General features: G+C 43.9%; 1 long non-coding RNA gene across 1 annotated transcript in view; it reads left to right on the forward strand.

Annotated features, from left to right (window-relative positions):
* The window catches only part of LOC120603679 (uncharacterized), a 314,182-nt gene that overhangs the window by 179,249 nt on the left and 109,653 nt on the right, over window positions 1-25,280 (forward strand). Inside the window, exon 4 of the long non-coding RNA XR_005653080.1 lies at window positions 10,730-10,851. This is a non-coding gene — a long non-coding RNA (uncharacterized LOC120603679). The remainder of the gene's footprint in view (window positions 1-10,729; window positions 10,852-25,280) is intronic.

Below are 25,280 nucleotides of genomic sequence, written 5' to 3' on the forward strand. Positions count from 1 at the left end.
AGCGTCCACACATGCAGAATCATCTTAAATGATAACCCAAAGTGTCAGCTGCTTGCATCGACTGCATAGTCACTCAAGCTTTCACCAAACTGCTTTATAAGTATTACCTCATTTTATTCCCCTAAACCGTTCTGTGAGGTTGGCAGTACCGGTACATTCATTTTACAAATGAGGAAGCTGAGTCTTGGGTAGGTTATTCATGACTTGCTCAAGATCACAGAACTAGTAAGGGACAGTGTCTGGTAAGCGACTGCTGAGCTAATGTTTGCGGTTTCCACGCCCATATGCACACAGATATGTACATGCATAAACATTCACACACACACACACATATACACGCAGTCAAGGAGAATATTCAGCAAAAAAAGAGTGACCGAGGCTTATGATTGTCAATGAGAACAAGAGCCTGGTTCCTAACCACTGTCTCCTTGAAACCTGCTCACATTGCATACTGTAGAAACGTAAGTTAAAAAAAAAAAACAAAAAAAGACATGTCTGAGATTACTTTGGATCTGGGGAGTTTCCTGGGGAAAGCTGGAGGGCGGAGTCCTGTAAGTTCCCTCAAAATAAGCATTAGTTTGGGGTCCGGACTTGAGCGATGTAGAGTTGGATGCCGGCTTGTTCACTGTGAGGAGCAGGATCATGGCTTGGAGAGACTCCTGTTAACTGAGGTTAGGACGTCGAGCTGTGGTCTGGGTGTTAAAAGCCACCATCATAGTTTTCTTCCTGGGGCCAGATTCACATGGGAATGTACTGGAAGAGTCTGCTCTCAGACCAGGGGAGACAGTCCTCGATGTTTAAGGGCACCAGGCTGAGATATGCCCATCTTACAGAAGGGCTCAGCCAGCCAGTGGAACTGAAAGTCCTTGCAATCCACTGGCCATGGACTCCTTTCCTAGACAGGGCTGGGAGAGACCTCATCGCTCCTGGTCCTGGGACAACTTGGTCTGTGCTCCTGCAGTTGACCAGCTCCCCTTTCACTTCACACCTGCTTCTTTAAAGACCTGAACACGTCTAATAATACAGCTCTGACCCTCAGGTCCCGGAGCCATCTCTTCTCACATGCCTCTGCTCAGTTCTTTTGATATAGTTCCTGTTCATCTTCTAGATTTGATTTACACAAGGAGATCTTGAGAGACGCTTTGTTCTAGTCCCTAAGTAGACCATAGTTATTGCTGTTGATGTCCCACACATATCCCATCAGCCAGCCCTAATGGTCACCTGCAGAGCATTCTTATGTACACTGAAGGTTTCTGGTAACTTCTCTGTCTGAAGGGGTTCTCTGGCCAACTGTATATATTTAGCCCTCAAAACGGGCAGGCTGGCAGTGTGGGAGTTAGTGCTCTGGGAACAGCCCTCAACCAATGGGAACATAAAGATGCCAGCTTCCTTGCTCCTTGTAGGGCAGCTTTGATGTGTGTTCCACACAGTCTCCCAGACATTCCTCAGTGGGACTGAATCCCAGTTGCCCACTGTGGTAACCTGGACCCTTTATGGACTTCCTTCTCTTCTCTGCCTCACTTCCCCACTCCCTCCTGGTGCTTCCCAAGATCACCTCCCAAATAAACTACTTGCACCCAAATCCTTGTCTCAGGCTCTGCTTTTAAGGGAACCCAGTCTATACAGCTACATTTAGTCTTTTCCCAGGAATAGTTTCCACTGACCCCTTGTTCCTCACATGACCCAGCCTCATCTATCTCTTGTCTGAGCCCCTTTGACAACCTTCCGGAAGCACTCAATCCCAGAGGTAAGAGCACGAGCATTGAAATCAGACACGAGGTCGAATCTTGGCTAGGTCACTTATTGACTATGTGACCTTGGGCAAATTACTCTTTGAACCTCATTAATCTTTTAAACAGTGCAGATAACAATATACAACTTTCAGAGTTGTCAGGAAAGATCAATGAGATAATATATGCAAGGGTCTCAGTGCAGTGCTTGGCAATTAGTAGGTGCTCAATAATGTCAGGCCCTCATTTCCCTTTGAACTGTGGCTGCTTTCAGCCACGGTGCCAGCAGATCACACTCCTCACTGAAGGCTGATGCTCAGGCCATGGCCTGTGCGGACAGGATAGAGAGCATGGCTGAGCCACAGACAGGATTTGAGCAGTCAGGAAAGGTGCTGTTGATAAGGTAGGTCCCTCGTGTACACTGGCAGACCCTGCCTCTCTCTTCCTTGGGTTCTTTGGCCAGTTACATTTTCCAAAGAAGCCCTACATTTTCCTAGCTCCGCACTTCTGCTTATTCAGTTCCATCCACCTGGAATGTTCTTTTCCTCCCCACCTCATCCATTGAAATCCCACTCAAGCTCTCATAGTGGTATAAATCAAGATGCACATCAGATTCGCCTGGGGAACTTTTTCAAAACACTCTCCCCCAGAGATCTGCAGTGGGGTGGGGATGTGTACATTTTGAAAAAACTCTTGACTTATGATGATATGCATCCCTAGGGAAGAACCACCAATATCATCCATAGAGCCCAAATCATGGAGTCAAACATACTCAATTACCTGAGTGCCTTTGGGCCATCTACCTTGCTTCTCTGAGCCTCAGTTTTCTTATCAGTAAAATAGAGCCAATAATAACTCTTATCCCATATGGTTACTATGAGGGTGAAATGAGATAATAGAGGTGGTGCTCAGGAAAAAAATCAGACCAACATTAAACCATCCCTGATCTCCCAGGCAGAAGTAATTGCTTCCTCCCGTTTTCCCATCTTGCTGTCTGTGCTCCCATTATAGCACTTAGCACAGTGGTCCTTCTATTAGAGTTATGCAGTATGTGTTAGTTGCTTCTCACCCCCACCCAGAACGAGAGCAGCTGAGGGCTGGGGACAAGCAGGGATTGTGTATTATCTGCCATGGGCTCCCACAGCTCCTGGCATGGTGTCTCTCATGGAGCCTGTGCTCAATAAATTTTTGTTGAATTGAATATAAAACCATAAGAAACTAATGTATGTGGTTATGTTAGGTACCTGTGTAATGCGTTTTTGAACAGGCTTTTGATTAGTCTTAGTGTCCGGGAAATAGTTTCCTACTGACAGTGCATTTGAAAATTGCCAGGAGGGCAATAAATATGCACATAAAATTCTGCTGTGCTCAGACCTGGACAGAATCTCTTTCTTTCTTGGGGCTTCTGGTTGCCAGGCACCCACAGGGGCTGGGGCTGTGCCTGAGACTGGGCCTCATTCTCGACCTGTCTGGGGACCATCCTGGCTCTGTAAGCCCGAGAGCCCGAACTCGGCTTTGCAGAGAGCAGGGGACTCGTGAGTCCTGTTCTCTCCTCCAGACTTGAGACTCGTGAGCTCCTCCTTTACCTTTCATGACTTGGACTCAGCTCCACGGGGAGCCCTCTCTCTGGCTCACAGTTGCAGCTGGGGCTCCTGTGGTGCCCTGATTAACTCTAGAGATGTTTGGGCTGCCCTGTCTCTCGGGGGAGACAGGCTGCTGGTGGAGTACCTTTCCTCTGAGAACACAGCAGTCCCACTAAGCAGCCCTGCAGGGGAGGGAGCTTGGAGGTGCCAGGTAGCCCATCCTGGGGGCATTCAATGCGATGGATCCTGTTGCTGGGCTGGGGAAGTGTCCTGGCCAGGGGAGGTGCGAACTGTACAGGATCCACCTCCAACCTCCAACTGTCTTTAATTTCTCCTTTTTAATAAACAAACAAACAAACATATTGTAATTCCTGTTTACTGGCAGGGGGTGGAGAGAGGTAGAAAATTAAGAAAAGCAAAAAGAGGAAAATGCAATTTTCTATAAGTTCACTACCCCAAGTTAACCACTGTTGACATTTTGATGTAGGTATCCATGCATGCATACATGTAAATGTAAACACATATATATTACACATGGACATATACATAATATATATACACACACAGGTATGTATGCATGATATACATAGGTATATATGTATAATATACATAGTATTGGTATATACAGAGATTGTAAATAATATACATCAGTTATGCATAATATAAATAACAATACACACAGGGATATAGTACACATAGGTATATAATATATATTTTTACATCAGTCTATATGTATAATACTCATAAGTGTATAAATAAACATTTAAGTATATATAATATACTCAGGTACTCAGGTATATTATATATGCCCATATGTATTATGCATACCTGTATATTATATATACCTGTATATTATATATATGCCCATATGTATTATGCATACCTGTATATTACATATAATATATATAATATATTATATTATTGTAATATATATAATATAATATATAATAAAATTATATACTCAGGTATATTATATATGCCCATATGTATTATGTATACCTGTATATTATATATATATAATATATTATAATAATATATTATTATGTATTATGTATACCTGTATGTTATATATAATATAATAATATATTAATATAATATAATATAATATAACATAATATAATATAATATAACATACAGGTATACATAATACATATGGGCATATATAATATACCTGAGTATATAAATATAATATATATTAAGTAGATATATCTATAAACTATTAGGTATGTATATAATGTACATGAATATATATTTATATACCTAGGTATATATATTACATAGATATATAAATCTAATATACATAGATATATATGTGTAAAACATTTACATCTATGTAATATACACATATATTACATATATAGGTGTATATATAAGTGTAAATATACATAACTGTTTATATAATATACATCTATGTATAATATATGTAATTATATATAATACACAAATGTATTTATTATATGTATAGGTATGTGTAATATACATAATACACATTACATATTTTAAAATGGAATCATATTGGCTTCTGAGCTTTCACTCTCTTCTCTATAACATAACCAGAGCGGTCCTTTGAATACATCAGACTGATCATATCCCTCCCTTGCCTAAATTTCTTCATTGCCTTCTCCCATCATATTTGGATAAAGGTCAAAATCCTTAACCTCTTTGCCACGCTTTGCCTTTCTGACCTTGCTGTAGAGACCTACTTCTCCCACCTCCTCTGAGAACACTGCCCAGCTTTGCTCACTCTTCATCTTCCGCGCCTGGATAGTTCTTCCTCATCCTTACTCAGGAAGCCTTCATATAAATTAGGTCCCCTGTCAGACATCCTTCAGCAGCCTGCATTTTCCTGCCAGAGTACTCAGGCAGGCCTTTTTAAGTATCTTTCCCCATAGCTTGGCAGGCAGCCTCATTGAGATAGGGGCCCTGACTAGCTTAGATCTCCAATTCCCATCAGTGTTGGACAACAGAGGGCCCATTATAAATTCTTGTTAAGTAGAAGATTACAATTCTATGTTTGTTTGTTTTTTTACTTAACAGTCTATTATATCTTTTCATGTCAAGAAATGTATATCTACATTATCATTTTTAATGGCATCATAGTATTCCATTATATGGATATAGCATAATTAATTTAACTAATGATCTCTTGCTGGACAAAATTTTGCTTCCAAATGTGTTATAAACAGTGTTGTAATTGATGTTCATATGTAAACATCTAACTAATTTGCCTAACCAAAAAGATTGTATCCAATTTATACATCCATTAGCAATGCTTAGTATCTTTTTTACACACCTACCTCAGTACTAAGTATTTTAATTAACTTTTTTTTTTTGCCACTGATAGTCATAGTTCAGAGTTGCCTTTCTCCGATAACTAGGGACGTTTGTTCATTCAGTTTTTTTCATTCTACAGATACTTACTGAGAGCTAACTCCACGGTATTAGCAAAATGAACATATTCTAGGGTTAGCATCATATTGTAGCTTAACAATACATTTACAATATGGTAGGGCAACCTTCTCTCTTTTTTGTTTAAAACATCTTCCTGGTTATTATTATACATTTATTCTTCTAGATAAATATTAGAGTATTTTGTCAAATATCTTTTAAAAAACACCTTATTTTTATTTGGAGTACCTGAAATGTACAGATTTAGAAAAAAATAAATCTTTGCCATATTAAATCCTCTCACTCAAAAGCACAACATAGCTTTACTTTCAGGTTTTAAAAATATGTCTTTTAAAAATAAAACCTCTTAAATATGACCACACAAAGATAAATACTATTAACATTTGGCCAGATATCTTATCAGATCTTTGGATCTGATAGAGGCATATGTATTGATATAAACATATAATTTATCTCAGTGTGATGCACATGCTATTTTATAAACTAAAACTAAATAACATATTGTGAACATCCTTTCATTTTAATGAAACAATTCTACATCATTCTTTTATAAGTGGCTATAATCGTATTCCATTGTATGGATGTATCATTTTGCTAGTTCCTTGCTGAGAGACATTTAAGTCATTGCCAATTTTTAATAATCAAAACAAATAAGAATGAATGTTTTGTACAAATACCTTCTTATTTTATTATCTTTTTAGGATACATTTCTAAATTTAGAATGTTTAAGGTACGCGTAGTTTTAGCTATTTTACTAAACTGGACTTCAGAAAGGTTGTATCAAATTGTCTCTTATCTGCAGCATTTAAGAATACTCATGCGAACCCCAAAAGGAAATTAGGAAAGCAATTCCATTTACAGTAGCATCCAAAAGAATAAAAAACCTGGCAATAAATTTAACCAAGGAGGTGAAATACTTGTACAGCGAAAAATACAAAATACTGCTGAAAGAAATAAAAGAAGACCTAAATAAATGGAAAGACAATCCGCAGTCACAGATTGGAAAACTTACACAATTTACGTTCAGTGCAAGCCCTATCAAAATTCCAGCAGCATTTTTTTTTTTCCAGGAACAGAAAAGCTGATCCTCATATTCATATGGAACTGCAAGGGACCCCCAAAAGCCAAAATAATCTAGATAAAGAATAAAGTTGGAGGACTTAGGCCTCCTAATTTTAAAACTTAAAACAAAGTTGAAGTAATTGGAACAAGGTGGTCTTGGCATTAGGGCAGACATATACATCAATGGAATAGAATTGAGAGTCTAGAAATAAACCCACATATCTATGGCCAGTATGTATTAGACAAGGGTGCCAAGTCCATTCTGTGGGGAAGGAAATCATCTTTAAAAAACGGTGCTGGGACAACTGATATCCATATGCCAAGGAATGAAGTTGGACTATAAACTCACATTTATATATATATATATATATAACTATATATATATATAACTATATATATATATATATATATATATAGTTATATATATATATTATATATATATATATATATATATAAAATTATATATATATATAAACAAATGAGCTCACGATGAGTCAATGACCTAAATGACCTACATATAAGAACTGGGGGGAGGGGACAATGGAGAAGATGTTATACACTGAGTAAGAGGTTTTACTTTGGAGTGGTGGAAATGTTTTGGAACTAGATGGAGGAGATGGTTGCATAATATTGTGAATGTTTTATGTGCCACTGAATTGTTCACTTTAAAATGGTTAATTTTCTTTTATGGGAATTTTACCCCAACAAATTGTTTAAAAAGCAACCAAACAGAAAATTCAGTGTGTGATTTATGATTCAGGATAAAAGGGAACCCCAGAGACCGGAACTGATTTGAACCTTGTGCTCCTCACTTCCAGAGCAGTGGTCACGTGACCCAAGAAAGTAGCAGGAAAAAGGGCAGCGTACCTGGGGTAACCCGGCACTGGAAAACCGGGTCCCGTAATGGCTGTGACTTTAGCTTAGTATTTTCTTCTATACATTTGCTACTGAAAAAACAAACAAACAAACTTATTTATCCTGTGTCTTCGCCTATGCCCTGGGAATGGCGAATCTTTTACAATAACTCCGTGGTATTGGCAAAATGAAAAGGAGATGCATGTGGGGTTTGTTCATGAGGCCGCGTGAGCAGCAGTATTCTAGGCGAAGGAACTGAGCATGGGCAAAGACCTTTAGTCAGGGGCTTATTTGGGAGTATTCAAGGCACCGAAGGGCGGAGTGAAAGAGAAGGAGGGAACAGGAGGTCATGGTGGCCTGACTGTGTAGGGCATCATGGGCCACTGTGAAGACCGGCATTTACTTAGTCAAAAATAAAGCCAGCTGAGAGTTTGAGCTGCAGAGTGCACCTAGATTTGGCTTCATGAGCTCACTTAGGTTTTAACAGGACTGCTGTGATGGAGAGGAGAGTGTAGATGATTATACATGTGAGGGATGAATTACGAATGTGATAAGAGCTAGGAAGGAGAGTCCGGAGTGCTTTGGGAGTATGAAACAGGAGATCCTGACTGGGATTGGGGCTGGGGGAGGAGTTCAGGTAGGGCTCAGGTAGGGCTCAGATAGCGTGTGGGCCTTAGGGCGAATGGGAGCCATTGAAAGGATTCCGACCAGGGGGTAAGGAGTGTGGCTGTGCCTGTAAGTGAATTTGATGCTGATTGCACTCCCTGCCAGGGAATGCGTGGGAGGTTTTCTCAGGGTAGAGAACTGAAGCGTTCAGCTGGCTGTGGGCCCAGAGAGGGCTCACTGTGCTTGTCCAGGCTCGTAGGAGCTGGAGAGTGCAGGAGGTCAGCTGGTGAGCCTCAGGGTGCTGCAGGACCCACTTACTTCACCGTCATTAGTGAGATGTGTCAGGCATTGAAGGCCCCTCATGGCTCTAACTGAAACCTTCTCTGTCACAGATATGTCAGGAGAGAGATAGCTCTGTCCCTAAATGAAGCCCTAGATGGAAGCTTGACAGCTCTAGGTGGGAGGCGATCTATCAGTTTAATCACTCAAGGACAGGCAGAACTGGCCACACCCTTCACAGCATCCTGGGTCTTCTGGCTGGGCCTGTGAATCCACGAGGGTCCATGGTCATAGACCTCAAAGCTAGGAACACACCTGTCTGGTAACTGTCCCCCAAGCACCTCTGTATCAGTCACAGTCAGCGAGAAACAGACAACACACTCGAATTTAGTTATTTCAAAAGGGAATTAATAAAAGGGTTATTGCAAAGGTAGGGTCAAGGTGTAGGGAAGTCATAGGGGTAGTACTGTACTTGGGATTAGTAAGAGTCCTCTTCTCCCCAGGTGCGAAGGGAGGGGCCAGGAGGAAGTCCCAGATATTAGAGCCTGGGTGGAAGGATTCATGGAGAGCAAGCTGGGATACAGGAGCTGGGTCCCTTGGCTGAGTGACACAAGCCAGACCCAGCCATCCTTGTGGAGAGAGAGCTAGAGGAATAAATACCCTGACCGTACTCTCCTCCTTTCCTCTGACCCCCTGCTAGGTCTCCCTGCCAGTCAAGTCTGACCAGATGCAAAGGTCAAAGGAGTCTATGTGTGTGATCCATACAGGTAGAACAAATGGAAGGTGTCTGTGTTCCTCTGGGTCAGGCCCTGCCCTGGACATGAGGTCTAGAAGTTGATTGGACATTGTCCCCGTCTTTGAGGAGCTCTGAGTGAGAAGAGTGTGGGACCAAATGACATATGGTAGGATTAATGCTGTGACAGATGAGAATTCTGCATGGGCTTTTCTACTTCACTGAGTTAAAATCTGGCCATATGATTGATTTAGGCTGTTGAGATGTGAGCGGATATGATGTACCCCACACCCAGCGAAGCTTTAAATGTGCTCAGGTGATTTGGCCAGCCCTCTTGTACTCCTGTGAATGGCCATGGGAAGATCCTACTCCAGACTCAAACTTCCCTTCACCCTAAAGTGAAAAAGACCTGAACTCGACCTGTAGCCTGAGGCAGAGTTGCCCCGGCTGACCTATTGGCCTATGAGTGAGAAATAAATGCTCGTTGTGGTAAACCACTAAGATTTGGGGGTTGTTCGTTAGTTAGTATCATCACAGCAATAGCTGACTAAGATAACGTAGGTGGGTATCACTGCCATTCCCATTTCCCAGATGGTGAAACTGAAGCGTAGAAAAATTAAGTGAGTTCCTCAGGTCATAGCTAATAAGGGACAGAGTCCACGTTATAACTCACTTTTAACCATTCACTGCAAAAAGGCACGTGTATTGATACATCGCTCACTGGCCTAAACATGTTTCCAGCATCCCTGCTCAACCCCGGGCGTGGGATCTGTAGTAACTTCAGTTTCTGGAGGAGCTGAGGACACTGTATGAGAAATAAATACCAATGGAAGCCTGTTTTCCAGTGTCAAAAGCCTTGACCTTGAAACCTGAGCTGTATGATCTGTTGCCCTTCACAGAGCACAGGAAAGGTGGCCAGGTGCTTGCAAATGTATAAAAACTATGCTGCAGTCTAAGTTCATAAGGAAAGCAGGCGGCATTACTTTTTTCTTCTCCTCTGGTCTCAGAGGTGGGGCATCTTTAAAAGCCTATGAATTTATACACATTTTTGTGCGTTTAGACTTGGGGTAAAATCTATTTAGGTGTCCATCACTGTGTTTGGCTGTATGTGTGTGCATGAGCATGTGTATGTATGTGCATGTACGTGTGTGTGCATGTGTGTGTGTGTAGGTTGCACCACAAAAGAACATAGTTGAGGGATAGTGTGGACTAAAGAGGCTGGACTCTGGAGTCTGACAGTCCTGGGTTTAAACATGACGCCCCCATTGTGTGACCTTGAACAAGTTTTGCAACCACTCTGAGTCTTAGTTCCTTTATTTTAGAAATAGGAGGAAGTAATACCTGGATAAGGAATGGGATTAGCCTCCGTGAAGTAATATATATAAAGCATGTATCATCTTGCAGGGGTTCAAGAACATTTGCATCCTTTTCCCCTCTTGTCATTTCTTATAAACAGTGACTGTAAATTACAGATCCTCCAACTTGAGGACTTCCTGTGAACTCTACTGACATCTGAGGAGCTGCCCCCACCCCAGGGATGAAGCAGGAGAAGGCTCCTTTGTGGATTGGGACCTGGTCCTGCAACGCTGCATCTGTAAGTTTACAGTCCTCGGCTTAAGTGCCAAGAGGCGTTGCGGTACCTAGAAAAAAGGCCTTAAACTAGGAGACATTTGCGCCAGGATTGAAACCATCTTTATTATTTATTAGCTGTGTGACTTAGGTCCTTCCTTTAACTTTCTATGCCTTATTTTCCTTTACATAAAATGTCATTACCATCATCATTCTCATAATGACCATGACCGACATCGTATTCATTACAGTCATCACCATATCATTACATCACCACCACCACAGGAACTATGTATGAGTGGTATTCCCACCATTTACAGAGTTCTTAGTCTGTATGGTACTAACTGTTATAAATGCTTTGTCTCATTAAATCCTTACAACAAAGATTTAAGGCAAATACAATTACAACCTCCATTTTCTAGACAAGGCAACCAAGACATGCAAGAGTGAAATCATCTGAATCATGGGAACGTGATTCAGATCCAGGGAATATCACTCCTAGGCTAATTGCCTTAACCAATAAGCGGAACTGTTCCTTCTCCTTACCCTCCGTATCTCAGCTCAAATATCCCGTCTTTGGGAGTCTTCCTTGACTTCACCACCATTCTTTGCATGCAGAACTCCCTTTAAAGTTTTCTTCATTGTTCTCATCACGGTTTGTAACTCTACATTCATTTGTGTAGTTATTTGATTCATAGCTGTCTCTTCCATGTTTCATGAGGGCAGAGATGGCAGGCACTGGGTATCTTTTGTGTGCTGTCTTATACCCTGCACCCAGAGTAGACACTGCTTCAGAGTAAGTGGTCCACAATGTCGTTGAATAAATGAATGAATCCTGCCTCTGCCGTTAGCCTAGTTATGGTCCTGCTCCTCAGTTCTCTGCTCCCCACATTCCTTTTTAACTCATTTTTTGGTGGGCTCTCTGGGTTCTAGCTCAAGCAAGGGTCATCCTACTTGGGTCACCGTTAGCGAGATGGACTCCCCCAAACTGGCTCGGAAACAGAGTGTCATTGAGAATGGACAGGTGGGGGTGAGGAGAGGCAGGAGGCAGGGAAACGAGGCTGTTGTAACAATCAGGGATTGGCGAAGAGGCCGTGATGAATGACTCTCAGTGGCCATGGTGGCAGTGGAGACCAGAGTCATGGACAAAGCCAAAAAACGTTACAAGGCAGAAATGGCTGGGCCTGGCGTCCGGACAAAGGGAGCAGATGGGTGTGGGGCAACGTCAGTTGCTCTAAGGTTTCAGCTTTGGAGGAAGAATAAAGCACGGTGACATCTACAGCCTTGACGGACATTCTAATGTTATCGCCCCCAAACTGCAAGGTCTTTCATGCGTCTTGCTTTTGCATATGCTCTTTCCTCCGCCTGCAGTGCCCCGCCCTTCCTTTCTCCACCTGGACCACTCCTACTCACTTTCAAGACTCGGATCAAAGAATTTTTCTGCCCTCCCTGCAGGTTATTTCTGGCTCTGGGCTGCCACCACATTTTGGCTCGATCTTTCCTAAACCATGTGCCACATTGGGTTGTCATCACACATTTACGTGCCCATTTGCTCCATCGGCTATGAGCTCTTTGGGAGCAGGCTTTGTAGTACCCTTCTTTCTCCCTTTCAGCCCAGACCTCTCCTCCCTTCCTCTTTTCCCCTTTCCCCTTCTCTCCCCTCCCCTTCCTTCCTTTTCCTTCCCCAATATCTATCGACCTCTTGTCATGTTATAATGTGACATGAGCTCTCTTAATGAGAACCACACAATGAGAGACAGGATGGAGCAGGGAGGTGGGATCTGCCTTGGCCGATGACATCTTTAGCTGAGATCAGGGCCTAGAGGAAGAGGAGTGTGGAGTCTGTAAGACACACCACACGCGCCTTCCTGCTTGTAGGATGGTGAGACCTTCTGCCTGCATTTTTCGACATGAACTATTTGATTTCTCGACACAGTGCAGTTCACCATATCTGAGTCTGGATTCAGATCGTTACATCATTCATATAGGGTGCGCAGGCCAGAATGTGTGTTTAATGATAAAAGTGCCCCTCCCTGTGGGTTGATTTTCCCTTTAACTGTGTTATTTATAGCCAAAATACATGTAGGGATAAGTGGTGGGCAGCGCGCGACTGGCCTCTCGCTCAGCCCTCTGCTGCAGACGCTACCCAAGTGGGCGAACCTGTGGGGAGGTGGTGTGAAACCCGCTCATTCGATGACACCATCACTCTCGTGCTGCCATTCCGTCGGGCTCTCGGCACTGAGCCTGGTGGTGGAAGTGGGGGATGTCCCGCCTGTAGCCTGGGAAATGCTGCCAGTTACCCCCAACTTCAGCTCTGGGCTCTTACCTCTTGGGACTCAGTGCTGGGACCCTGGGGATCTGACCACTGACCACCGAGCAACTTTCTTGCCTCTGGTTCTTATCTGCTCTTGGATGAGTCACTTAACTTCTCTGCACCTCATTTTACTCATGCGTAAAATGAGGATCGTGATAATATACTACCTCGCAGGACCGTAGTGAGTAGGAAATGATATAACGTATGTGAATTACTGAGAGCAGTGCCTGTCACGTAATGAGTGCTACATAAGTGTTAGGGACTACTCCTGACATCCCACCATCGTTACATTGGGTTCTGACATTATTCCTCTAATCAGCCCGATCTTAGCAAGCCTCGCACCTTCTCTTTATTTAAGTCTCACTCCAATGTCACATTCTCAGAGAGGCCTTCCCTGACCCCCAAACCCAAAGTAATAATCCCATTCTGCCACTCTCAAAACTCCCTATTTCATTATGACCTGTCATTGACTTTATGGTACTCATCGTACTTCACATTCTTATCTGTGTACTTATTTATTGCCTCTCCCCATCTTAGAAGGTAAGCTTCCCTGTCTTCTTGACCACAGCCTCCCGAGTGTTCGGCACCCTCAATAATTATTGTTATGAGTTGAATGTCCTCATCTGACATCTTCTGCCTTGTCCTGAACCCTCTGTAAGCTTGGTTCCAACAACTGAGTACCACAGTCGGGAAAAATCAAGACTGGGTGGAATGTTCAGTGTTCACTGCACTGCTTCCCTTCCACCCCTGGGTGGAGCCCTTGCTGCAACTTTCTAGCAAGTGTATCTTGTTCTTTTTACTCTCAAGATTGGACTGGAAATACATCATACTAAAGTGTGAATGATTGATAGGGACAAAGTACCAACTCTCTTAAGAGATTGAAGCTTGGCTTAATTCTGCTTGCCCTCCTTATAAGGAAAGATGTGAGGACAGTGCAGGGAGGGGTAAGACGGTGAGGTGCTGATTCCAAATCTTCTAATTAGCTGTGTGATCCAGGACAAGCCACTTACCCTCTCTGAGTACCGGTATCATTAGTTTTTAAACGCGCTGCCTCCCCTGAGGGGTCGTTGTGTCAAATGCAATTCTTGTGTCTGAAAATACCTCCTGTCTTATAAAACGCTTCCCGAATAAGCTGTTATTATTTATCATAACAGAAAACAGGGGGGAGTGACTGAAGTGAGTGACAAGTTGAATAGAAACCAGCAAAATGCCTCAGGGGACTCCTTGTCTCCCTGTCTCTTTATTCACTGCCCAAAGCCTTGGGCTGCCTCGGATATGACTGCTGGGCATCCGCTCCCTGCCCCTGCTACCCCGCCCCGCCGCCTTCACTCTTACTACGGTTTTGACAAGGAGTCCCAGGTCCCACCAATTTGGGGAGATAAGAGATGCTGAGGTCAGCTGTGTAAAGTCTCACAGTCACATCTCCCTTTAGTGTGTCCAGGCACTGGGGCCCACCCAGCCTTTCTCTTGCCCACATCATCCGCTCCCAGGGGCCCTGAGAAGCCTGAAATCTTTTTTTACTTTTTCCCCTTGCTGTCGTGGTCTGACCCCATACCCCGCAACAACCAGCAGCTCCTCTTAGTCAAGCTGGGTCCCCCCTCTAGGCCCGTCCCTTCTCTTCCCCATGTCTAACACCTCTCTGGTTCATGAGCATCCACTGAGATTGTGAAAGGGCACAGGACAGACTAGGGACATGTACACTCAGGACACACTCTCTGTGGCAAAGGCAGTATTTCGTGCGCTTAAGAGGATGCGTGCTGGCACCTGACTGCCTGGGTCTCCATCCTGGCTCTGGTGCTTACTAGCTCTGTGATATTGAACAAGTTACTTCTCCTCCTGTGCCTCTGTTTATTCATCTGCAAAATTAAGAGAATCATTGGACCTACTTCAAAGGCCTTTTGTGAAGATTAAAATGGATTTATTCATATAAAGTATCTAGAATGATACCTAGCAGAGAGTTAAATACCTGGTGAATGTCGGCTAGCCAGCATCCAAGGAAGATGAGAAACATAGGATACAGTGCGGAACAGACCTGTACCTTGATCTTTAGCCTAGAGCTGCCCATCTGTGCCTGTCCTAGTCCAGCCAAACCGGCCAAAGTCAGCAGAACCCCCAGCCAACCCACAAGCGTATGAGCAAAATAAGTGCTTATTGTTGCACACGACTGAGATTTGTGATTGGTTGTTAGGCCACAGTAGCTGACTGATACACCTGGCAAGTGGTGAGGAATCACCATGTTATTGTTGATTTGGCTCGGGCCCCCAAACCCAAAGCAGGGGATGGCTGGTGAGCTGGGCTGGACCACGTGGAATGCCTCTCTGCTTTCAGCCAGTAGAGTCAGGTTAAAGTAGGCTGTCAATGCTGCCGGTTGCTCCTCAATCCACACCTTGTTCCATGTCCAAAGCTGAGCCTTAGATCTCTCTGCACCAGGGTTGCATGTAGGAAAAAGGCAGAAGAGACCAGGAGAAGGTCAGACATATTCTGACGGAGTGCTATGCCCAGCAGGGCACCTTAAGCCCAGCAGAGCTGCTTAAAACACATGAATGAAAGAGAGAGGAGAGAAGGCCAGTGGGTCGGCTCTGAGAGGTTGGGCTCTGAGTTAGTTTGCTTTTGCTGCTGCTTAGGTAAAAGAGAGAAAAGAGAAAAAAACAACACTCGCTCTATTTACTTACTTTTAAAAATATATTTTTTAAAATTTTCAATTACAGTTGACATACAATATTAATATTAGTTTCAGATATATAATGTAACGATTAGACATTTAGATAACTTATGAACTGATCGCCCTGATAAGTCTCGTACCCGTTTGACACCAGGAAGTTATTTTAATATTATTGAACGTATTTCCTATGCTGTATTTTACATCCACATGACTGTTTTTATAACTGACAGTTTGTACATCTTAATCCTTCCCCCTTTTTCATCCATCCTCCAACAACCCTCCCATCTGGCAGCCATCCAAATGATCTTTGTATGAATTTGTTTCCATTTTGTATGTTCATTTGTTTTGTTTTTTAGATTTCACACGTAAGTGAAATCATATGGTATTTGTCTTTCTCCGTCTGACTTATTTTACTTAGCATAATGCCCTCTAGGTCCTTTCATGTTGTTGCACACGGCAACATTTCATTCTTTTTTATGGCTGAGTAATATTTCATTTTATATATGTACCACATCTTCTTTATCCATTCGTCTATCAATGGACACTTAGGTTACTTCTATATCTTGGCTATTGTAAATAATGCTGTAATGAACATGGGAGTGCATATGTCTTTTCAAATTAATTATTTGAATTTCTTTGGATAAATACTCAGAAGTGGAATTATGGGTCATATAGTAGTTCTATTTTTAATTTTTTGAGGAACTTCCATACTGTTTTTCTTATTGGTTGTACCAATTTATAATCTCATTAACAATGCACGAGGGTTCCCTTTTTTCCAACACTTATTTGTTAATTTATTGATGATAGCCATTCTGACAGGTGTGAAGTGATATCTCATTGTGGTTTTAATTTGCATTTCCCTGATGATTAATGATGTGAACATCTTTTCATATTTATTGGCCATCTGTATGTCCTCTTTGGAGAAAGGTCTATTTAGGTCCTCTGCCCATTTTTTAATCGAATTGCTTATTTTTTATTTTTTTGGTATCGAGTTGTATGAGTTCTTTCTATATTTTGGATATTAATCCCATATTGGATATATCATTGGTGAATATCTTCTCCCATTCAGTAGGTAAACAATACCTATTTTAAAGTAAAGTGACTCTGCTCTAGAAGGTGGGGCCCAATGAGTGTGTCTTAGAGCAGGGGTCCCCAGCTCCCAGGCCGCTGACAGGTATTGGTCCACAGCCTGTTAGGAACCAGGCGGGTGAGCAAGGGAAACTTCATCTGTATTTGCAGCTGCTCCCCAGCACTAGCGTCACCGCCTCAAATCATCAGGCATTAGATTCCCACAGGAGCACTAGTCCCTGGTGCCAAAAAGTTTGCGTATAGTCCATGCGTTGCCATGTTCCCTTTCCCTCAGGTGAGGTGGCACCTGAGAGGAGAAAGGGAAGGCTGGGGGCTTCCTAGGTTTACTCCCTGAGCTCACCACTCTTTCCTCATAAAACACCGCGTGTGTGTGCATATGCGTGTGTAATTATTTAGCATAGTACTTGTCTTTATCGAAGGTATATATATATATACTTACTAGTTTTTTTGCTTGTATCTGTCATTCATCACAAGAATGTCATCTCCTTGATGGCAGGACCGATCTGTTTTCCATACTGTACATCCAGTGCCTGAAATAGTAGCTGGCACAGGGTCGGTGGTCATTAAGTGTTTGCTGAATGAAAGAACGGACGAAGGAATTCGTGCAGTGGCCCGTGCTGCAAGGTGTCAGCTTGGTCACTCTTTGCCTCTTTATCTTCCCCTAACATGTCCTCACCCACGGCTGAAGGAACTAGAAGACGTTAACCAGGAAGCACGTTCTTTTTTTTTTTTTAATTATTGGTGTGATGTTGGTTAATGAAGTCATATAGGTTTCAAGTATATACAATTCAATAATATGTCATATGTATATTAGGAGGCCCATTCTTTTTTACTCAGATTGCTCCAGTACCAGACGCCTGGGGTCTAGAACCCGCTCTCCATCTGCAACTCTGGACTCTGTCTTGTTTGGTTTCGTACCTGGGCTACTCCGTATTGGCGATCTGATTTGGACCCAGCTCTCTTCCGGCCCCAGGCTCCAGGGCATGGCCCTCCAGGCAGAGAAGTGTCCCATGTCCACCTTGCTTGTCTGGAGGGGATGCTGACAATCTACAGAACCATGGAGGACCAATTGCAGGGATTCCTCAGTCTGTGTGATAACACTCTTACAGTTTAGTCTCTTAAAAGTCTTTACCAATGTTTTTTTTATTGATTTAGCTCATTCTGTTGCCATTTGCTCCTGTAGTGATTCAAGCAAATGTAGTAACTTCTATGTAGATGGACTCTGCCAATCTTGTTTGCAAAGATACCTCTGTGAAGTGCCCAGGAATGCTTTCTCTCACTGCTCCAGGAAGGGTTGCTTGGTTCCAGGGTGTAAAACAAACCCCCAGAATTTCCAGGTGGAGTCTTGGCTGAACTCCATGGCTGCTGCTTGTGTTCAATCAACATTCCTCACCCGCAGCTGCTGAAGGAGGCTGGGGACCCATCCTTTGCTATTTGACTCCTCCAAGTTCACATACATTTGAGCTGCACTTTGTAATTGTTGCCTTTAATTTAGTATTCTCTGTCTCTGATTTCCTTTTGATTTATGGCTGGAGCCTCCAAGTCCCTCTTCAGAGGCACCTTATACTTGCCTGTTACCACATCTCCTTATATCTGGCCGGAGTCACTGGTACATCCCTACATGGGCATTCGACAGAGGCTCTTGAGTACTGCAGACAATTCTCCTTCCAGCACATGGCTTGAAGCTCAATAAATATTTGTGAAGGAGAATAATAATCATAGAAATCACTAATGATTTTTGAGCTCTTGGTGTGTGCCAGTCACTATGTTAATCATTTAACATATTCACTTTTTATAGCACTCCATTAAGGGAGGCACTATTCTTGTACCCATTTTACTGATGAGGAAATTGAGGCAGGGAGAGGTTCAGTCACTTGTTCTGGACCACGCCACGGGTGAGGGGTGGAGCCAAAATTTAAATCTAGGTGAAAACCTCTGCTCGTCACCACTGTGTTCTCTGAAGGTAGCAGGGATGGCAGAAGGAGCAGGGATGAGATGCTGGTCAGAGAACTGAGTCTTTAAGACAGTCGAAGCCATAACCACAGAGCGAGCCCTTGAAAGGGGCATCTTGGCTGGCAGATCTCATCTCAGGGGCTTAGGAAGCCTAGATCCCCCTGCCTGTTTCATCAGCCCGACTCTGATTTTGCTATGGTTTTTGCCTCTCCATGAAATCGGGAGGATGGATTTCCTGTTTGCGCCTCTGGACCAAATCTCCACCTTCCCCCACCCAGCTCTATGCCTGGGAGGCTGACCTGTATTGACCACATCACTGGGCTTGGGCTTGCAGATGGGTTCAGTCAGCTAGCACCCGCGGAGACCCGAGGGAAGGAGGAAAGTGAGGTTGTGATTCCCCTGGCCGCCTCCCCGTGTCTCGCCGAGGCCCTTGCTCCCTCGCGTCAGGAGCCCTCTCCACATATCCCTCTCTCTGATTCCCGGCTAGGGTGGGTAGAGCAGCCCCTCGTTACTGTCCCCGAGGTCCTGTACTCTTCTGAGCGGTTTCCTGCCCCTGTCGCACCTTTGTAAATGCCTCTCTGTTAAAGTGTCCGTAAAGTACTCGATCTGAGCACGACATCGCATACCTATCAGGACTCTTACTGATATCCTGGACTTTAGTTTGGGCTATTTCTGATCTTCAGATAACCAGCTTCTGCCTGCACCCCGTAACTCTACTGAACCGCAACCCGTCCGTGTTGGAGCTCCTTCCTAGTTCCGGGGATGCGTTGTACTGTGGAAATAACCCTGCCTTTCAGGTCAGTGTTGGTTTCAATGCCTATTTCTGATACTCACTGTATGACTTCAGGCAAGTAACTTACCCATGCCTCAGCTCTCTCGCCTGCAAAATGGGAGATAGTATTTCACAGGTTTATCGTGAAAATCAAATGGCACGATGCATGTAAAACCTAGCACGTGGACATCGGTTTCCCTGCTTTTGCCCTTCCTCTCATGATTGCTAGCTCTCTGGATCACCTATCCATTGTGTTGGGCGTAGCCTCTTATCTTTTCGCTGGACAGTTGACTTTTGTCTTGCCCCAAGGCGGGGCAGATAGAACTCCAGAGAGGAAAGGAGAATCTCCCGATGCCCAGGATGGTGAGAAAGTCAGAGGAGGGCAAAAAAGACAACTCGAGAGTTTGAAACGATAACACACGGAGAAGGGCGAATAATTACAGAGAGCAAGCGAGGGGAGGGCGATTTAATTCTGGTCTTCATAGAACAGGCCTACTTTATCAGCCAGAAATGCTAAAATTCATTTTTTTTTCCTGATATTCTCAGCTAGAGAAAGTTTCAGTGTAATATCCTGGTCTGATAGCCAGATGGCCATGGCTCCCACTAAAATGGATAAAGGAGTCCCCCCTCCCCCTCCCCTTACCTCTCTCGTTTCCGCAATGGAAAGACATCTCTCTCCACCTGAAGTTAGAAGTGCCTGGATCAAAATTTGGCTGCATTGACTCCTAGCTTGTGGCATCTTGGGAGGGCCTTAACCACTCCAAACATCATTTCTCTCATTTTTAAAAGGGGAATAATGATAACCACTCATCAGCGTGGTTGGGCTGATGGTTGAATCAGGAGCAGATGATGAATGTGAAAGGCATAATACAGAGCCAGAAGAGCATTCCGCCCTCAGTCTACGCTCATTTCCACCTTTCTTTCGCTCCTACTGTAGCTAAACAGGTGCCCCTTTTCATTTCAGGGGAAACCTAAACATTTACGGTCCTGTATTTTTTAAGACACATGAAAAACCCTTGATTTTTATTATCCATTCTTGGACAGGGTAGGAATGCTTCCACCCTGTCTGCTCTCTCATCAGGCAGTGCATTTTCTGTTGAATCGTGAATTCTAGGGCTGCTCTCTGGTTCTCTGCAGCCGAAGGTGAATGTCTGGGTAAGGGGAGGGGGGCGAGGTTCAGAGTATGGCTGTTCTGAGTCCCATAAGGACCCTGTTTTATTTTATGTGTTTCCTATGTCTTTGTGAACATTATCCTTCAAAAGGGAGAACGAGAGATAATGAAGGGGAAAGACCATGTGGGAAGGTGAAGACTAATTTTTATTTATAAATTTTATTATTTACCACTTATTTTCCTTAATTTGCAATAAGAAAAGAAAATGGTCCTCTAAACATCTGAGCATTCAGTTTTCCCTAGCGAAAGCACATTATTACTTCATAGGCGTGTGGTCTGATGCGTTCCTTTTTCGTAAGCAGGGGTGATGCAGAAGTTTCAAGCTTGCCCTCCAGCATTGGGTGTGACTCAGAAAGAGCTCATTTGGTCAGCAGTCTTTCACACTCTGTCAGCTTCATGTTTTAATTGTATTAGAATTAAGCTTTTAAAGCTCAAAAATAGAATTAGTTACATTCCATTTCAATCACAATAATTCAGACCTGCCAATGTGGTCCTTGGCCATCAGGTGGATCAGCCTTACCTATCCCTGGCTACCTGGTCTGATCTTCTGTGCAGCTTTGAAAAAACACAGATGCCAAGGTCCCACTCCCTAGTGTTTATTCATTCTGTATTGGAGCTTGGGAATCTGAATCTCTATACAGTACCGCAGGGGATTCTGATGTGCAGCCAGGATTGAGAACCATGGAGCTGGGCAATGCAGGGGTGAGGTGAATGAGTTTCTACTGCCTTACGATTTTATTGCGACTTTCCAATGGAATTGTTTTCATTTAAAAAGACAATCCGGCAAGCCACATTCAAAGCAGCCTTTAGCCAGAGGCTGATACCGGGTATCAGAATACAGGGGATAAGAGACAACTGCTGTCAGCACTTGTTTCTTGTCTCTTAGAGCCTCTTTTCTTCTGTGGGCCTTGGCTTCCCAATCTATAAAGTGGGAGTACTCGATGAAATACTTTCTATAGGTCTTCCAGTGTTGACATTTATCGATGCTGGGTCTCTGCTGGGGAGACACTTCATCGTTCGGTGGGGAAAGCCCGGTTCCTTCCTGCCACCCCAAGGGGAAACAGTCACTAGGGGAGGGGGGAGAGGAGATGGCTAGGGAGAGAGAGGAGTGTGGGCTGCAGGGTTAGTCCTGGAGTTGATCCAGAATTGACACGAGGATCTCACGTCATTGCTCATTGACTTTCGATGAGCCTCAAATGTCATCATGGACACTTGATTCTTACTGGATGGGTGCACATGGAATTCTACATGTGTGTAGATAGCTGGCTTTGGGAGAAGAGGGTTCTCTCTCCTTAGATGAGATGACCAAGTATGTGAGCCAGTAGAGGACAGAGGGTCCAGAGTAAAGTTTATGCTTTGTGAACTTTAATAATGTGATAAATATGAATTTGCATTACTCCTATTATTAAATCTCCACACTACAGTGTTAACTGGTTCAAGTTTTGGCCCCAGCTCACCTACTAATTGGCTCCGTAATCTCAGGTGAGCCAAGCTCCCTCTCTGAGACACAGCTATTTTCTTTGCAAAATAAGAGGATATGATCATCTAAAGACTTCCTGCCTCCATCTGATAAATGTGATCAAAACGTTGAAATTAGTGGTTGAACAATCAGTAATCTGAGGCTCACCTTTCAAAAAGAAAAAGGCCAGCTGGAAAATGGCATAATTAAAAGAGAGAAAGAAAACTCTCTCGCAAGAGGCTGCTGTTTCACAGAAAGTCAGCACGGCTGTGATATTCTAAGCAGCATATTCCGATGACAGGGAAACATGGTGGATGCGCTGAAAGATGAGCAGCGAGTGGCAAGTGGAGGTGTTTGAAATCAAAGAGTCTATTTTAAAAGACAGCTAATAAAGCTGGAGGAGCCAACATCCTGCTGCCAAGACTCTAGTCTCTGCTGCCGAGCTGGAGCCCTGGGACTGTCCTTGGCCCCAACACATGAGCAGGAAGGAAGGGAGCAAAGGCTGGAAGCGGGGCCCGGGTTTCTGTGCAAGGAGCGGGGCACACGGGCAGAGGAGGACTGCAGCCGTCCTGTGAGCCCAGCCAGCTCTAGGCGTGGGGGTCTGGGCGTTTCTCCAAGAGCTGCACGGTGCTGGAGAGCAGCGGAAGCGCAGCGGTTAAGAGCAGGGACCCTGGAGCCAGACTGCCTGGCTTTGAAGTCCAGTTTTGTCACTTAATAGCTGTGAAGCCTTTGGGAGAAGAGGGTTCCCTCTCCTTAGATGAGATGACCTCTCTGAATCTCATCTTCCATGTCTGCAAAACTTAATAATATTAGCTAGTCATAGGGTACAGTGAGGATACGAGTTAATATTTGTAAAGCACTTGGAACAGAGCCTGGTTACATGGTACATTGGTGATATCTCTCAATATCTCTCTCTCTCTCTCTCTCATCTATATCTGTCTGTCTCTGTATCTTTACCTACATCTATATCTAGAGAGTTAGTGTATATCAAGCACTTAGAATGCTGTGTAGACATAGTGTGTACTGAATCAGTGCTTGGTTGCTATGGTTATTATGATACCTGGGCACCAGCCTTCATTCATTCATTCATTCATTCATTCCTCCATTCATTCAATCTTCTAGCAAACATTAGTTGAGGGTCAATGACGTACCAGACTGCTAGGATAAATATATAAAATGTGTTTATTTATATGTATAAACAAAATGTGACCTATCAGGTGGGTCTTGCCAGCTTCTTAGGCTCAGGCCCAAAGCTAATCACTCCCCGTGGTTTTCGATTAAATAAGACACTGAAAGCTAGCCTGTGCTAACACATCCAGGACCCCAGCAGCCTCCCTCTAGTCTCCTCTGAGAATCAGACCACATCTGTAAGAGGAGACCCTCAAGCAGTCCGACACCACAGCCTGGGACCGACCTAGCTTTCAGCATCTCTCTGAACCCTAGGCTCATATCCCAACTACCCAGTGACTGTCTCTACTGGAATATTCACAGCTAACTCTACTCATCGTGCTCCCAGCCCATGACATTCCCAGTTCATGACGCACCCCTCCCAGCGTAGACCTTGCCCTGGTTTCCTGACTCAGCGAATGGTGGCAGCATCCTACAAATGCAAACCAGCAACACTTCCTTCACCTCCCTCTTACCCTGCATCTCCTTCCTTGATAAGTCACATCTGTCCTCATCTGTTCTGCTCTGTATCTCCATCAGTCTGGGACATCACTGACTCTTGGCCAATGGCTGCTGGGAGACTGAATGGATCAATGAATGAATGAATGAATAAATGAAGGCCGGTCTTTGGGTATCATAATAATCATAGCAACCAAGCATTGATTCAGTACATACTCTGTTCCAGACACCTTTCTAACTGCCTGATATACGTTAACTCTTCCAATCCCCCAGAGTTGGCACTCATCCTGTATTTGTTGAATGAAATCAAAACACACATGAGGAAATCAGGTTCTGGTGGATCAGCCTCAATCCATAGCATCAGTGAAACTTGTCGGTGCATTCCAGGTGTCTGGACAGAGCGTCCACATCCCCTTCAAAGTTGCTGGTGTTTTTTCACCTTGCAAAGCCATCTCAGAGCCAGGTCTTACGGCGTTGTGTCTGGCCTGGCGCGGGCAATTTCTGGGCTGTTTTTACTCCCTACCAGGAAGATAAAGAAGCTATCGCTTCACTGAGCCCCCTAATAGCCAGACCTTATTTTCCCTGCCACCCCGGGGGCTCTTGCTCACCACGAGCTTACTCCTGCGAGCTCTGCACAACACACTGTAAAAGGAAAATGGTAATTAGACGGAATGCTTGATCAAGAGAATTTGAGTAGAAAAAAATACTTTAGTTAAGTGAAGCAGTAAAGAGTGCTTTAAAGTGTTAGACACATACCCATCTCCTTTTGAAAGAGGAGATGAGGAGATGCACAGAGTGCATCATGCATCTGTGGGCACCATCTCCCTGGGGCTTGGGACAGGCTGGTCCCCTGGGGGCCATGCATGAATGGTTGATGAGACCAACAGCTTTGGCTTTGTCCCTAGTCACATCTCAACAGCCTGAGACCAAAGGCCCAACCCAGCTAGATGGGATTGAACAGGATTATAGACATATCAGGGCCTCCGTCTATGCCCAAAACAACTGCACAAGGAGAAGGTTGGGGAATACACTGTGCAGTCCACGCAGAGACACCCTAGCTCTTGCTTACTTACTTTTTCTGTAGTATTTACTGTCATCGGAAACTATTCTTATTTGTTTATTGCCTTATCCCAACTGTACTGGAAATTTCATTGGGGCAAGGATTTTGTCAGTCTGGTTTGCCTCTGCACCAGTGCCGTGCAAGGAGCGTGGCACATAATGGGTCCTCTAGAATATTCCATGAGGGAAGATTCTTTGACTGCTCACTGCAGAATCCCTAGTGGCCCAAACATTGCCTAGTATACAGTTGGGCTTCGAGGTCACAAGCTCTGAGAGCAGGGACTTAGTCTTCTCGTTGCTGTACCTGCAGTGTCTAGCATTCTAGTAGGTGCTCTGGAGTGGGGGTCAG

Source organism: Pteropus medius, unplaced genomic scaffold (assembly GCF_902729225.1).
Source record: "Pteropus medius unplaced genomic scaffold, Ma_sr-lr_union100, whole genome shotgun sequence".
In the NCBI taxonomy this organism is placed as follows: Eukaryota; Metazoa; Chordata; class Mammalia; order Chiroptera; family Pteropodidae; genus Pteropus; species Pteropus medius.